The sequence below is a fragment of the Panthera onca genome, chromosome C1, assembly GCF_046562875.1.
Source record: "Panthera onca isolate mPanOnc1 chromosome C1, mPanOnc1 haplotype 2, whole genome shotgun sequence".
Taxonomy (NCBI): domain Eukaryota; kingdom Metazoa; phylum Chordata; class Mammalia; order Carnivora; family Felidae; genus Panthera; species Panthera onca.
The window spans coordinates 71,938,600-71,951,707 of NC_138346.1; positions in this window are offsets into that span (position 1 = coordinate 71,938,600).

Here is a 13,108-nt window from a genome sequence, read left to right on the forward strand (position 1 = left end):
TGCTAGTGCCAGAATGAGACTTGGAGCAGATGTCCAAAGAGTTGATGTTCTTTGTCACTCCTGCTCTGAAAATACTGGAATGTAGGAAAAGAAAGTGTTGGTTTGGTCTGTTTTAATCAAGCAGGGTGTAGGATACTTTTTAAATAGCATCACTTTGACTTTGTTCGCCCTCTGTCAGATGTTCTGCATGGACCAGATTGTGGATTTGCAAACACCTGTGTGGTTTTCTGACCCGCCTCCCTACTCCACCACAATATCTTGAGAACTCTTATATTTATTACTTTCTTCTCAGAAGTCTAGGCAGGCATCCCATTGTACCCGCTTGTCAAACACTGTGCTTTGACACATGCTGGAGACCGTGAATATTGTTCCTGGCCCTCTTACCTCTTATTTTCTTAAGAAATACCAAAGGAACTTCTTGCGTTCTTGCTGTGTAATTTTCTTCCTAATGTTTAGTTCTGTCTTACAGAGGAAATTTTCTGTTTCCTTCAACTTTTACTCTTCCAGTGATCCTTCTGTCCCTTTATTTGGTTTACAAACCTTTAATTTACAATAGTTTAAAGCAGCTTATAGGAAATACAATAAAACACATTTAAAAATCAGGGCTTGGGAGATTAACAGTGAAGAGAGAAGGAGAGCACAGAATGTAACTCTGCAAGCCAAAAGGCCTCCACTGTCCCTATAGTTGAACCGCAATAATTTTGAGTTTCCTAGCAGCCAAGGTGAAAAGGGAGAAAGTACATCTACTCTTGTCAAAGGTAGCAAAGCCTACCAAATCCTCTGGGAAAAGATAGTATTTATTACCTTTGTATAGAGACCTCTGCAGGAGACACTGGGAAGTATCTGCCAATACTAGGACACTTTCCCAAGGCTGTTTCAGGTAGGGCCCCTTAATGGAAGCCAAGGACAGCACTTCAAAGCCCCACTCCATGAAAGTGACTCTGGAAGACTGTAAACTTGTAATAAATGTTCTCAGTTAAGTCTCTTCTCAAATGTTCTTACATACTTCATCCCTCCTTCTGCCCTGATCCTGAAGGACAAAATGTCTTGCAACAGCACAAACATTCCAGATGCTCCTTTCCCGTCCAAGTTCAGCCCCTCAGATGGAAAAAGAGATGTAAGCCACAAGTTGTCCTACCACTAACTGAGCACTTCTAGTGATAGCCAACACATGGTCCGTTCTCTTCCACTTCCCGTGAAGCAGCAGCTACAGCTCAAGCCTCTGGGCTCAAGTCCTCTGGCAAGGCCTGTGACTTGGGAAGGTGAATCATGACACTTGCCATTACCTAATACTTCAGCTCTCCAACGACTGTCAACAACAATAATACATCTCGCTTTTTCTGTCAAACGACCCCTGAGAGCTGAGGAGAGAGCATAGGGGACTCCAAGGATGTTGAGGCACAGCCCTGCACGACCCCTGATAAACACAAAAATTTTCATGTTTTCTTCCTCAACTAATGGGATTTTTGTGTTCACCCTATAACATATCTTTCTTTTTCCACCAACATGGTTGTGCCATTTTATTTTTTAATTTTGAAACAAAAGTGGCAAGTACACTACAAAGGAGTTTTTTTAGCCTGGTTTGTCTGAGAGCAAATTACCAGCCCAGTGCTCTGTTATCCTCTACAAACGAGGACATTCTCCTACGTGACAATACAACCACCAAAATAAGGAAAGGAATGCCAGTGAGAGCACCATTGTTCTTCATAATAAAAAGGTCCGGTTCAAAATCATACGTTGCATTTACTTGCTGTGTTTTTAGTCTCCTTCCGTCTGAAATAGCTCCTCGGTCTTTATTTGACTTCCACAACTTTGACACAATTGAAGATTATGTGCCGGTTATTCTGCAGATTGTCCTCAGGTTGGTTGAAGTTTCCACGTGGTCCTGCACCTTTGGCAGGAGTATCACCAAAGTGAGGCTGTGTTCTCCCCACCGAATCCCTTTGGGGGGTGCAGGATTTCCATTTTTCTCTTTACCAACAATGTTCCCTTTGATCACTTAAGGTGGTTTCTGCCTGGCATCTCCACAGTAAAGTTATTCCTTCTCACTTGGCCGTTAATAAGTATTTCGTGGGGGGGCGCCTGGGTGGCTCAGTCGGTTGAGCGTCCGACTTCGGCTCAGGTCACGATCTTGCGGTCCGTGAGTTCGAGCCCCGCGTCGGGCTCTGGGCTGATGCTCAGAGCCTGGAGCCTGCTTCCGATTCTGTGTCTCCCTCTCTCTCTGACCCTCCCCCGTTCATGCTCTGTCTCTCTCTGTCTCAAAAATAAATAAACTTAAAATTTAAAAAAAAAAATTTTTTTTTTTTAATAAGTATTTCGTGGGGAGATGCTTTGCAACCATGTAAATATCCTGGACTTCCTCAAACTGAATTTATTCATTTACTTATTTACATGAGGATGGGCTCAGGGTTTCCTATTGTATCCGCTGGGTTCTAATCTGTTACAATCATTATTTGTTTTAATGCTCAAATTGTCCCTAATTTGGTCAGTGGGACCTTGTGCATGTCAGCTTCTGTGTTTTTTTAAAACATGTCCCCATTATTTTTTAAGCGTTTCCTTGCTCCCCAGTACCAGTAGATGTCCCAAGCTCCTCTTGTGCTTTCCTTCTGGCTTCGGCCATTTCTCCAAAGAGTCTTGGTTCCTTTTAGTTGAGAATGGTCGTTGGAAGGTAAGATGTGAGGACACGGGGCACTCTGTTACTGATATGTCACTGTTCCCAAGCCCTGTCAGTGAACAGGGTTAGGGAATGTATATGTGGGGGGAGGTGTCCACATGCCCACATTCACATCCGTGTTTTCTACATTATCCATATATTTTGAAAAACGTGTTCACACGTTTATGCCTCCAGTTCCAGTCCAACACCTCCGGGTTTATTTTCCCTTCCCATGTTTGTAATTCTCTTCTCTGACAGCAAGTAACCTGGATCCCGATATATTTATTTGGTATATTTACTCATTTGGTCAGTTCCCCTGTGTACAACCAGCCTCCCAGCTCCGATATCACCATCTTGGCTGTGCCAATGCCTCAGCCTTGCTCCCCTGCTCAGGCTTTGTGTGGGACTCTGGGGGTGGTGAGGAAGTTGGTCATCCTCCAACTCTGCCCAGGAGGAGACAGGAACTGTATGTCAAGGGGCAGGAGTCTCTCTGCCATAACGGGGCAGGTGCTCCCCCAAAAGAAGGGGGCCTTCTGTGATGCCATAAATTGGCCCCATGTAGTCTGCTTATCTCTCATTGTCAGACGGAATGTGGTAAAAGGTTCGAAGCAGAGACTTGAAGTGCAGGAATGGTGTGGAAGTGGAAAATCCAGAAAGGAGATAGAAGGAGAGGATGTCTGAAAGAAGAGAAGGAACAGAAGCAGGAAAGAGAGGCTTAGAAAGGGAGACAAGAAGGAAAACGCATATAAGATGGTTTGAGTGCAGCAGAGAAAAGAAGAGAAACTGTTGACTGACACCATTTGCCTGAAGCTGTCCCTCGAGGGCCTGGCAGACAGACTGGTCTCTTGCAAGCTCTCAGCCACCAACTCCGGTGTGCATTAAATTAAGGGAACAGAGACGTTTCCATCTCTGAGTTGCCATCTCTGAGGCCACAAATCCAACATCCTGCAGAAACTCAGGCGCAACAGTCTCCTGAGACTCCCAGGGATTTTTCCAGCGCCTCCTAAGTGAATGTAGTCCAACCTCACAGAGCAGGGCGATGCTTCCTCACCAGTTCGACCATCTCATTTCCCATGAGTGAATTCTGAGGTCCGAAATAAATGCCTTCAAGACTTGGGGAGCGAAAGAGCTACATCCTTTTATGGCCATGGAGAAATAGTGAGTTCCCCGATCTAAACCTCCTCATCTGTTGGCCTTCCCTGCAGCATTGGTCAGGGCTGCCAAACACATCTGTCTCCACTCCCCCACCTCCCCTCCCACCCTCCTCCCACTCCAGTCTCTTGTCCACTGCCAGGCCCCACTGCACAATTCCCACCCGGAGGCCAGGGACCTCCTTTCCCAAGTCAGACACCCCTCAGTCTTTATCTGAATGACCTCTTTGTTGCATTTGTCCCTGTTACTAGCCCTCCTCTACTTGAAATTCCATTCCCTTGCTTCAAATCCCTCTACCAGCCCACCGCGTCTAAACACCTGGCACCCCAAGACCTCGTTTCCACCTCCAACCACACCTCCACTTGAACTTCAAAATCTCAGAAAAGTTCTATACTTTGCACCTTTGCCCCTTCTTGTCTGAGTCTTCTCCATGTGGATAATTCTTATTTATCCTTCAAGATTCAACCCGGTACTTAATCTTCCTGAGAATAACTAGGCAATAAAGAGTTACTTTCTTTTTCACTTTTTTTTTTTAATTGTGTGATAAGCTTAGAAAAGTGCATAAAACACAAATATACAGCTCGAATTTTCATTGCAGAATGGGCTCCCTATGACTTCGGCCCTTGAGAAGTAGAACATGGCCGCCTGCCTAGACATCCCCAATGATGCCTCTTCACAATGAACCCCTCCTTCCACTCAGCGGGTCACACTACATGGACAGTAGAAGATTTCATTACTTGCTTTTCTTTATGATTTTACCACCCAAATATGTGTCCCGAAAGCACACAGTTAAGTTTTGCCTACATTTGAACTTCATATAAATGGAATTGTGCACTAAATGTTTTGTTGCATCAGGGCGCCCATGTGGCTCAGTGGGCTGAGCATCCCGCTTCAGCTCAGTTCATGATCTCATGCCTCTTGTGTTCGAGCCCCACATCGGGTTCTGTGCTGACAGCCTGGAGCCTGCTTCGGATTCTCTGTTTCCACTATCTCTGCCCCTCCCCTGCTTGCTCTCTGTCTCTCTCTCATAAATAAGTAATCATTTAAAAAATGTAAATATTTTGTTGTGTCTTGCTTCTTTCACTCAATATTATATCTGTAAGATTTTTTTTTTTTTAATGTTTTTATTTATTTTTGAGACAGAGAGAGACAGAGCATGAACGGGGGAGGGCCAGAGAGAGAGGGAGACACAGAATTGGAAGCAGGCTCCAGGCTCTGGGCCATCAGCCCACAGCCCGACGCGGGGCTCGAACTCACAGACCGCGAGATCGTGACCTGGGCCGAAGTCGGACGCTTAACCGACTGAGCCACCCAGGCGCCCCATATCTGTAAGATTTAATCGTGTGTTTTCGCATAGCGGTAATGCGTTTATTTGTACCACTGTATGGTGGTAAAAATTGTATAAACATATCGACATGTGTCCATTCCATTTCTGATAAACATGGGAGCTCTCTCCAATTTTTGGCTAGTGTGGACAAGAATGATCAAAAAGGCTTGTACGTGTCACTTCATACATGTGCACACGTATTTCTGCAGGGTATATCAGGAAGGGGACTGCTGTACCATGAGGTATGCCTAGCTTTGGCTTTATAAGATAATGCCCAAGTATTTTCAAAGTGGTAATCACAGACCCTAAGATTATGTGAAATAACTGTCTTTCTCACAAAGAATACCTCTACTTAAGATTTAAGTGGGGGGGGGGGGGGGGGCGGGGAAGCAGTCGTAAGAGCCCAGAGGTAAGAGGGTGAGTGTTGGCAAAGATCAGCAGTCAGGGTTAGTAACCACAGCCAAGGGGGCCCAGTCTCCATGGGAAGGGGGTAGTGCTGGGGCAAGTGCATGACTAGTATAAATGGCTTCCCACTGAGAACACTGAAAAAGAGTTCCCCTCCTTTCTCCTAAAAAGAAGGGCTTTGCTTGGGCTTTGCCAAGCAAGCTGCAGTTTATTGTTAGGGTGCTCTGGTGCCTGGGTTTTGTTCGGGTGGTTTCCACAGATGCCCACAGCTGCTGCGGGACCAACCAGGCTGCTCCTGGCCTGCCCCGCACCCAGCCTCCCGCAACCAACATCCACTCAGTCCTACCAGCTCTCACCCTTCAGCTCCAGTAGTCTCCACTCCCAGCCTGGCCATGGCTGTCAGGGGTCTCTCACAGGCTCAACCCTTTGAGCCCAAAGAACCCAAGCAATAGCCTAATATCGCCACCACCTGGGAGGGATGTGGAAGTTCTCCCTCTGGACCTTCCACTCCTCATTTACTGTCAGAACTTGAGAGGGTGGGACAGAGAAGGCGGTACATCTGGACATTATTCTGAAGCTGAAGCTCTTGACAGGATACCCTTCTGTCCTCCTCTTCACTCTATGGAGCAGTTGGGACCGTGTCTTAGTCTTTCTTGGGTCCTTCCCTTTCCCCAGACCCACTCCCATGCCTAACAGAGTCCCTCGCACACAGGGCACCCAACCGGTCACTTACCCAGACAGCAAGTTTATAGCAACTGGGGACAGAGGAAGTACCCTCTCTTAGAACTCTGTGTGTACCATTTTTAGAACTCTATGCTGCCACCTGCCAGAAAATTGTCAGAACGACCATACAAATCTGCAGTGACTATGTGAATGTGCTCCCCCCAGAGTTGTTCTTACCGTGAGCTGCAGCCTGTCTGATGGATAGATAAAACTCCAGTGCTTATACTCAGACCTCGTGTTTGTCATCCCAAACTCTTAAAATGGGGTTACCAAGAGGTGCTCACAAGGAACAATTGTCTAAAAGAACACTAAGTACTCCCTTTAGGTGGGAGAACCACCAAAAGATCAGTTCAGATCAGCCAGAAACTGCCAGCAAAAAGGGCTTGATGGATTTCATAAAACAGCCAGTGATCGATGTGAATTTTGCCATAGTTTAATGATTTTTTTCCACGTGGAACTAGAGCGGCTGCCAGTTTGAAGCAGCCACAAATCAACATGTATCCTTCCAGGTGTCCGTGGTAAGGGTCTGGAAGAAGGGGACTGAGGACATGTTGACCATGACACTGAGCCTGTGACAACGGTCACTGCACAGAGTCATGCAGGGTGTGTTTGGCTGAGGAGGACAAATGAGGATCCCAAAAGCTGTGCATTGAAAGGACTGCTCAGTCCACGGAAACCACTTTTCTCTAATTTGCCCACAGCCGATGTCTTTTTCTGATTCTCACAAAGGCAAGTGCTATGCAAGACATTCAAACTGTTTCCACAAAGCCAAGCTACCTAGTAACAGCAGTTCTCTGAAGCTAGCATCTCAGTGCAATCCCCAAAGCTGAGTACCCTGGCTTCTCTGACCATTACTTCTTTCCTTCTATGTTAAATTATTGATAACCCTATAGGCCAATGGCATTTCTGTTTTCTAAGCTCAGCACTGTGATTTTGTGAGCTGGATATTCTGTTTTTTACTCTTTTTAACTCTGCATGTCCTAGGACACTGACCTTTGGGTATAGCATCAAGCAGGCTCCCTGTCCTCTGGCTTCCACCTGAATTTGGCCAGTGCAAAGTACATGCAGAGAACTGGTGGGCTGGAGGGAAGATCCAATGAGGCTTATTGCCCAGGCTTCCTCCCTGTGGGCCACGGATTGGCATGTCCCTATCATGGATTGAATTGTGTCCCCATCCCATAATTCATATGTTGAATTATATGTCCCCAGTACATCAGCATGTGACTGACTGTATTTGGAGGCAGGGCTTTTAAAGAGGTGATTAAGTTAAAATGAGGTCATTGGGTAGGCCCTAATCCAATATGACTGGTGTCATCATAAGAAGAGGAAATTTGAACATGGACACATGCATAAAAGGAGGGCTATGCAAAGACCCCAGGGGAAGAGAGTCATTTACAAGCCAAGAAGAGTGGCTTCAGAAGAAACCAACCTTACCAGCCCCTTGACCTTGGACTTTTAGCCTCTAGAATTGCAAGAAAATTAATTTCTGTTGTTTAAGCCAGCTAGTCACAGTACTTTGTTAGGGCATTCTGAACAAACTCATACAGTCCCTCTACCAAAATCACAGATACAGACCATGCTCCATTCCTAGAAACAATTTTCTCCCTGGGCATGGGTTATTGTTCTGTCCCCAGACCCCAGGCTTCGGGGAAGGAAGTAAAGGCTCCTTGGTCCTACTGTTGCATCATGGCTGCTTCACTTTGCTACTCACCTTCACTAAACTCACTTCGAATACCCGATTCGCACACCAGGAGTTCCTAGCAAGAACTTCAACCCATCCACTTGTTGCCCTCACCATTCACCCAAATTGTTCCTAAAATCTAATCCTACCTGGTGGAAACAAACCACAACTGTTAACAGGGTCACTTGGTGAGATGAACCCTCTGCCACTGTACTTAAAGAAAAACAAACAGGGGAACCTGGGTGGCTCAGTCGGTTAAGCGTCTGACTTCGGCTCAGGTCACCATCTCGCAGTCCGTGAGTTCGAGCCCGGCGTCGGGCTCTGTGCTGACAGCTCAGAGCCTGGAGCCTGTTTCAGATTCTCTGTCTCCCTCTCTCTCTGACCCTCCCCCGTTCATGCTCTGTCTCTGTCTCAAAAATAAATAAACGTTAAAAAAAAAAAAAAGAAAAACAAACAGCATTTTCTGAAATGTCCTACGGTGACAAGAAGCTGTTGGAATATGCAACCCAGCAGTGAGCCTTGCAAAAAATAAAGACACCAAATCTGTGCAACCAAGGTAATGTTGACATTGTACTGGTGAGTGAGAAAGTGACTGCCTTGAAAAATTCATGCCTTGGAGAGAACACTTTGCAAATGGACATTTAGAATAGCTTCCATCATTGTATATGTTTGCTTCTGAAAACAATGCTTTCTCTGTTAAAAAAAAAATTCTGATATGTACACATTTTTAAAACTGGGAAGTGGGATTTTTCTAAATTATTTAAAAATCTTTCAAATGAATAATTTCAGAGAGCTTTGAGTATATCTATCTATCTATCTATCATGTATCCATCTATGAAAATGTGCATTAACTAGTCTCCCTTGCCTTCTGACTTGCTCTGGGGTTTGGCCAATGGGAAGCACTTTTGATTGGATTACAAGAGCAAATGACTGATGCCAAGGAAGATGGAAACTTATTAGTGAACTTTCAACAGAGCCTTTGCATTAGCTGGTAGATGTGGCTGAAACATGAGTCAGGATAGAGTAATTACAGACAACAGTGCACTTCTCCCATTATCTTTGTAGAATTGTTTTTAGCCACAATAATCACTAAGACCAAATATTAACATAAACTGCCCTCAGAATTAAACTTCTGAATCCTATCACAAAGTGGTAAAGCAAGCTTTTCAAGCGAAGCATACTCAGTTCAGGCACATGTAAATATAAAATGAGCATATGACATTAATAGCATAGTAAAAGTAAAAAGTTTCTTGTGTGTGTGTGCCAGGGAGAAAATAAAAGAACTTAATATTGTTTTACCTTTTAAAATGTTGTCTTTGTGTGTTTTTATTTTTTTAATTTTTTTTAAATGTTTTTATTGGGGCGCCTGGGTGGCTTGGTCGGTTAAGCGTCCGACTTCGGCTCAGGTCATGATCTCACGGTCCGTGAGTTCGAGCCCCGCGTCGGGCTCTGTGCTGACAGCTCAGAGCCTGGAGCCTGTTTTGGATTCTGTGTCTCCCTCTCTCTCTGCTCCTCCCCTGTTCATGCTCTGTCTCTCTCTGTCTCAAAAATAAATAAACGTTAAAAAAAAATTAAAAAAAAAATAAATAAATGTTTTTATTTATTTTTGAGACACAGAGAGACAGAGCATGAGTAGGGGAGGGGCAGAGAGAAAGGGAGACACAGAATCCGAAGCAGGCTCCAGGCTCTCAGCTGTCAGCACAGAGCCCCATGCAGGGCTCAAACTCACGAAGTGTGAGATCATGACCTGAGCTTAAGCCAGATGCCCAACCGACTGAGCCACCCAGGCGCCGCCCCCCACTGCCTTTTTTTTTTAATGTTTGTCTTTGTATGATTTTAATGAACAGAATATATTAGTTCAATAGTACATGTATATATGAACAAATAACAAGTATTGGGAGTATCTCCTTAAAATCTTTTACTTATTCTGGCGAGCCATCCAAAAAGCGTGGAGATCACTGAGCATTGAAACATAAGGGGCTGGAAAAGCAACAACACAACAACAGCAACAACAACAGCGTATATACCACTGTACCCAGAATCTTAGAACTTCAGAGTCACAATTCTGTTTTGTTCAAACTGACTTTAAAGAAAATAAAGAGGGAAAACATGAAAGAATGTGTGACAGAAGGAAGCCAGCGCCTACAGCTTTCCACGTGAGTGAGGACAGTATGCTCATTCGGTTGAACCACCACCTCTCAGAAAGTTTTGGAAATAGTCGGAATGTAGTGGGAGGCCCAGGGGACCACCCAGTAGTAAAAACCTAAATGAGAGCTTCCAAAAACAACAGGCAAACTGAGGGCCAGCCCCTCCCCAGCTCCACCTCCTGGCCAGGGCTGGGCGGGAGGGGTTCAGCGTCTTGTCCAACTCTGCCTGCACCTTACACAGAGTGTCACAGACGGTACGGGCCTTGGAGATAGATCAGTGTTGTCACAGTGTGTAGTGTTTGGAGGTGACAGAAAACACTCTAGTAGCATCAGAGAGAATAGCCATTTCACTAGAAAGGGGAAAATGCCCCTGGTAATCTGCTCAGCATGTCTTCTCTCTATGCCTTCCAGCAAAACAAGAACCCAGCTCCAGGCAGAGCTCTGAATGTTATGCATATTTATTGCCTGGCCTTTCAGGCAAAAGGCTATGAAAATACGTTGGTGGAGTGGAGACATCACTGAGAAATTTTGAAATCAAAGCTGCTTCCAAGCTGTTTTCTGTTATTGTTTTTCAGGATTCCTCACTGGTTAAAACTATAATCTGGTTACAAGACAAGTGACCTGGAGAGACGTTCACTTGTCCACATCTCTACAAATCCATCCTGCTGCTTCCAGCTTCTCCCCTTAAAGCACAGTGAATCCAAATCACCTTCTCAGACAGAAGGATGCACCAAAGCACTTTCAGCTCCCTATAGAAGCTTCTAAAGGAAATTGTCCGAACGCTTGGAAAATCCAGACCTCTTTGCAATTATCTAAATGGAGTTGTTGGGTGATGTTAACAAGGCATCCTTTCTGCTATCCATGGTCAGGGTCATATCTTTGTGAAATAAATATTGGTGATTTGTTGTTTTGTTCTTAATGTCCATTAAATAGTAGTCTGATTAGAGATGAACAGGATTTGTAATCTAGGTAAGATGAGCCTGTCTCTGAGTTTTGTTAAACCCCGTTATTTAACCTCCTGCTCAGTTTACAGGGGACCTTCTAAATCTCAAGAACCTCCAGCTGGAAAGATGCACAAACTGCTCTGCCCAAGCCACACTCAGCGGAGCCAGGACTGACAGACATTGCTATCGTACAGGACTGTGACCTGCAAACTGGGTTTGCCTTCTCTTCACCCCTGCAAAGAACAGGAAGGCCACATGGTTCCAAATCATTTCTCCATTATGACCTTCCAAATGGGTACCTGAGGCATCCAAACACCTACTGACTGGGGGGCATCTGTCATTTCCTCCACATTTGCACTCTGCCCCTTTACTCCACATTTACATGCCAGCAAAACCCAACTTATCACTGTAAGGAATGAAACACACACTTTCATTCATTTGGCTTTTTGAGAAATGAAGGTGAGGCCTTGATTTACTGGAGTTTGCCTACCCTATTCTGTAATGCCAACAAATTTTTGGGCCTCGTAGCAGACCTGTCTGTCATGTTTTGTGGCCGGGGCAATTCTCATCTTGGCTGGAGAGCCAAGAGTGGAATTTTAACGATGCATTTCCTTGTGTTTAATAGGCTAAAGTCAAAAGTCCACATTCTGCTTCAGATATGCATGAACAACTTCCACTGAAGTTACTCATGTATATCTGAGTTTAGTTAAAACACTCCAACACTCAGGCACTATTAAATAACATTCCTTTAAAAAAAAAATCTTTTTAATGTGCATGTGGGAAGGTGAAACAGCATGTGTAAATTAACCAAAAATTCACTCAGTTTGAGGAAGTGTTTGGTTTTTAAAGGAACAAAGCCATTTGGACAGTCCTGCTCATTTCCATCTTGATACATACCAATCATGGAGCCTCTCCAGGCTTATCTTGGAGGCTCATTTGCCTAAAGCTTCCTGGTTTTAGGGGCAGCTGTGGAAGAGGGCAGCACGCGGGCCTGGGCTCAAGGAACAAGATCAAGTCCCAGCTCAGATAATAGTTGCACGGTCTTGAGAGAGTCACTTAATCTTTCCCCGTAGCTATTCATCTGTAAACCTTTGCAAGGTTATTGTGTGAATTGCATAGATAATGCGCATTAAATTTGTTTTTTTGATTCAAAAGTATTTTGCCTGTTTTAGGCAAACGTAAATAATCAAGAACCCAATAATGATAGAGATAGTAGGGAGAAATTTATAGTCAAACAATGGTTGTGCAAGTATATGTTGGAAGCAACTGCAATGCATATTGCATTGAGTATTTATTTATTTTTAAAGTTTATTCATTTATTTTGAGTGGAAGGGAGAAAAGGAGAGAGTGAGAGAGAATGTGGGGGGCCGGGCGGCAGAGAGAGAGGGAGAGAGAGAAAATCCCAACCAGGCTCCACACCATCGGTGCAGAGCCCGATGCAGGGCTCAAACCCACAAACTGCGAGATCATGACCTGAGCTGAAATCAAGCGTCCAAGGCTTAGCCAACTGAGCCACCCAGGTGCCTCTGCATTGAGTATTTAAATGAAATATTTAAATGAGTACTTAAAACTGTCTTCTTTGATCCAATAATTCCACATGAGAGTTTGTCATAAGAAACACAAAATTAACAATAATAATGAGGGGCATTCTCTTTGTGTAAAGATTTTTTTATAGCATTTCCTATCATGGAAAACAAGTGGAAACAACTTAAATTTTAACCAAATAAAGGAATGTTTAAGCACACCATTACAGTTTAGATGATGCTTAGATTAAATTCTTACAAGGTTAAGTGAATAAAAATGGATTCAAAGTATATATTCTGTATGATCACATCATTGTAACAAAAAACATAAGCATTAAAAAGGACCAGAAGGAAAAAGAACAAAATTTTCAACAGTAATGGGTTGAAGAAAGCCAGAAGGTGCTTTAGACAGAGGGATTATATGACCTCTTGACCCTCTTTGCATTCCTTATACATAGATGACACTCAGGATATATTAAATGAATTTTTTTAATGTTACACCTTAGCTCTTCATTAACGCTCTGCTCAACTCACTTTCCAATTAATCAAAGCT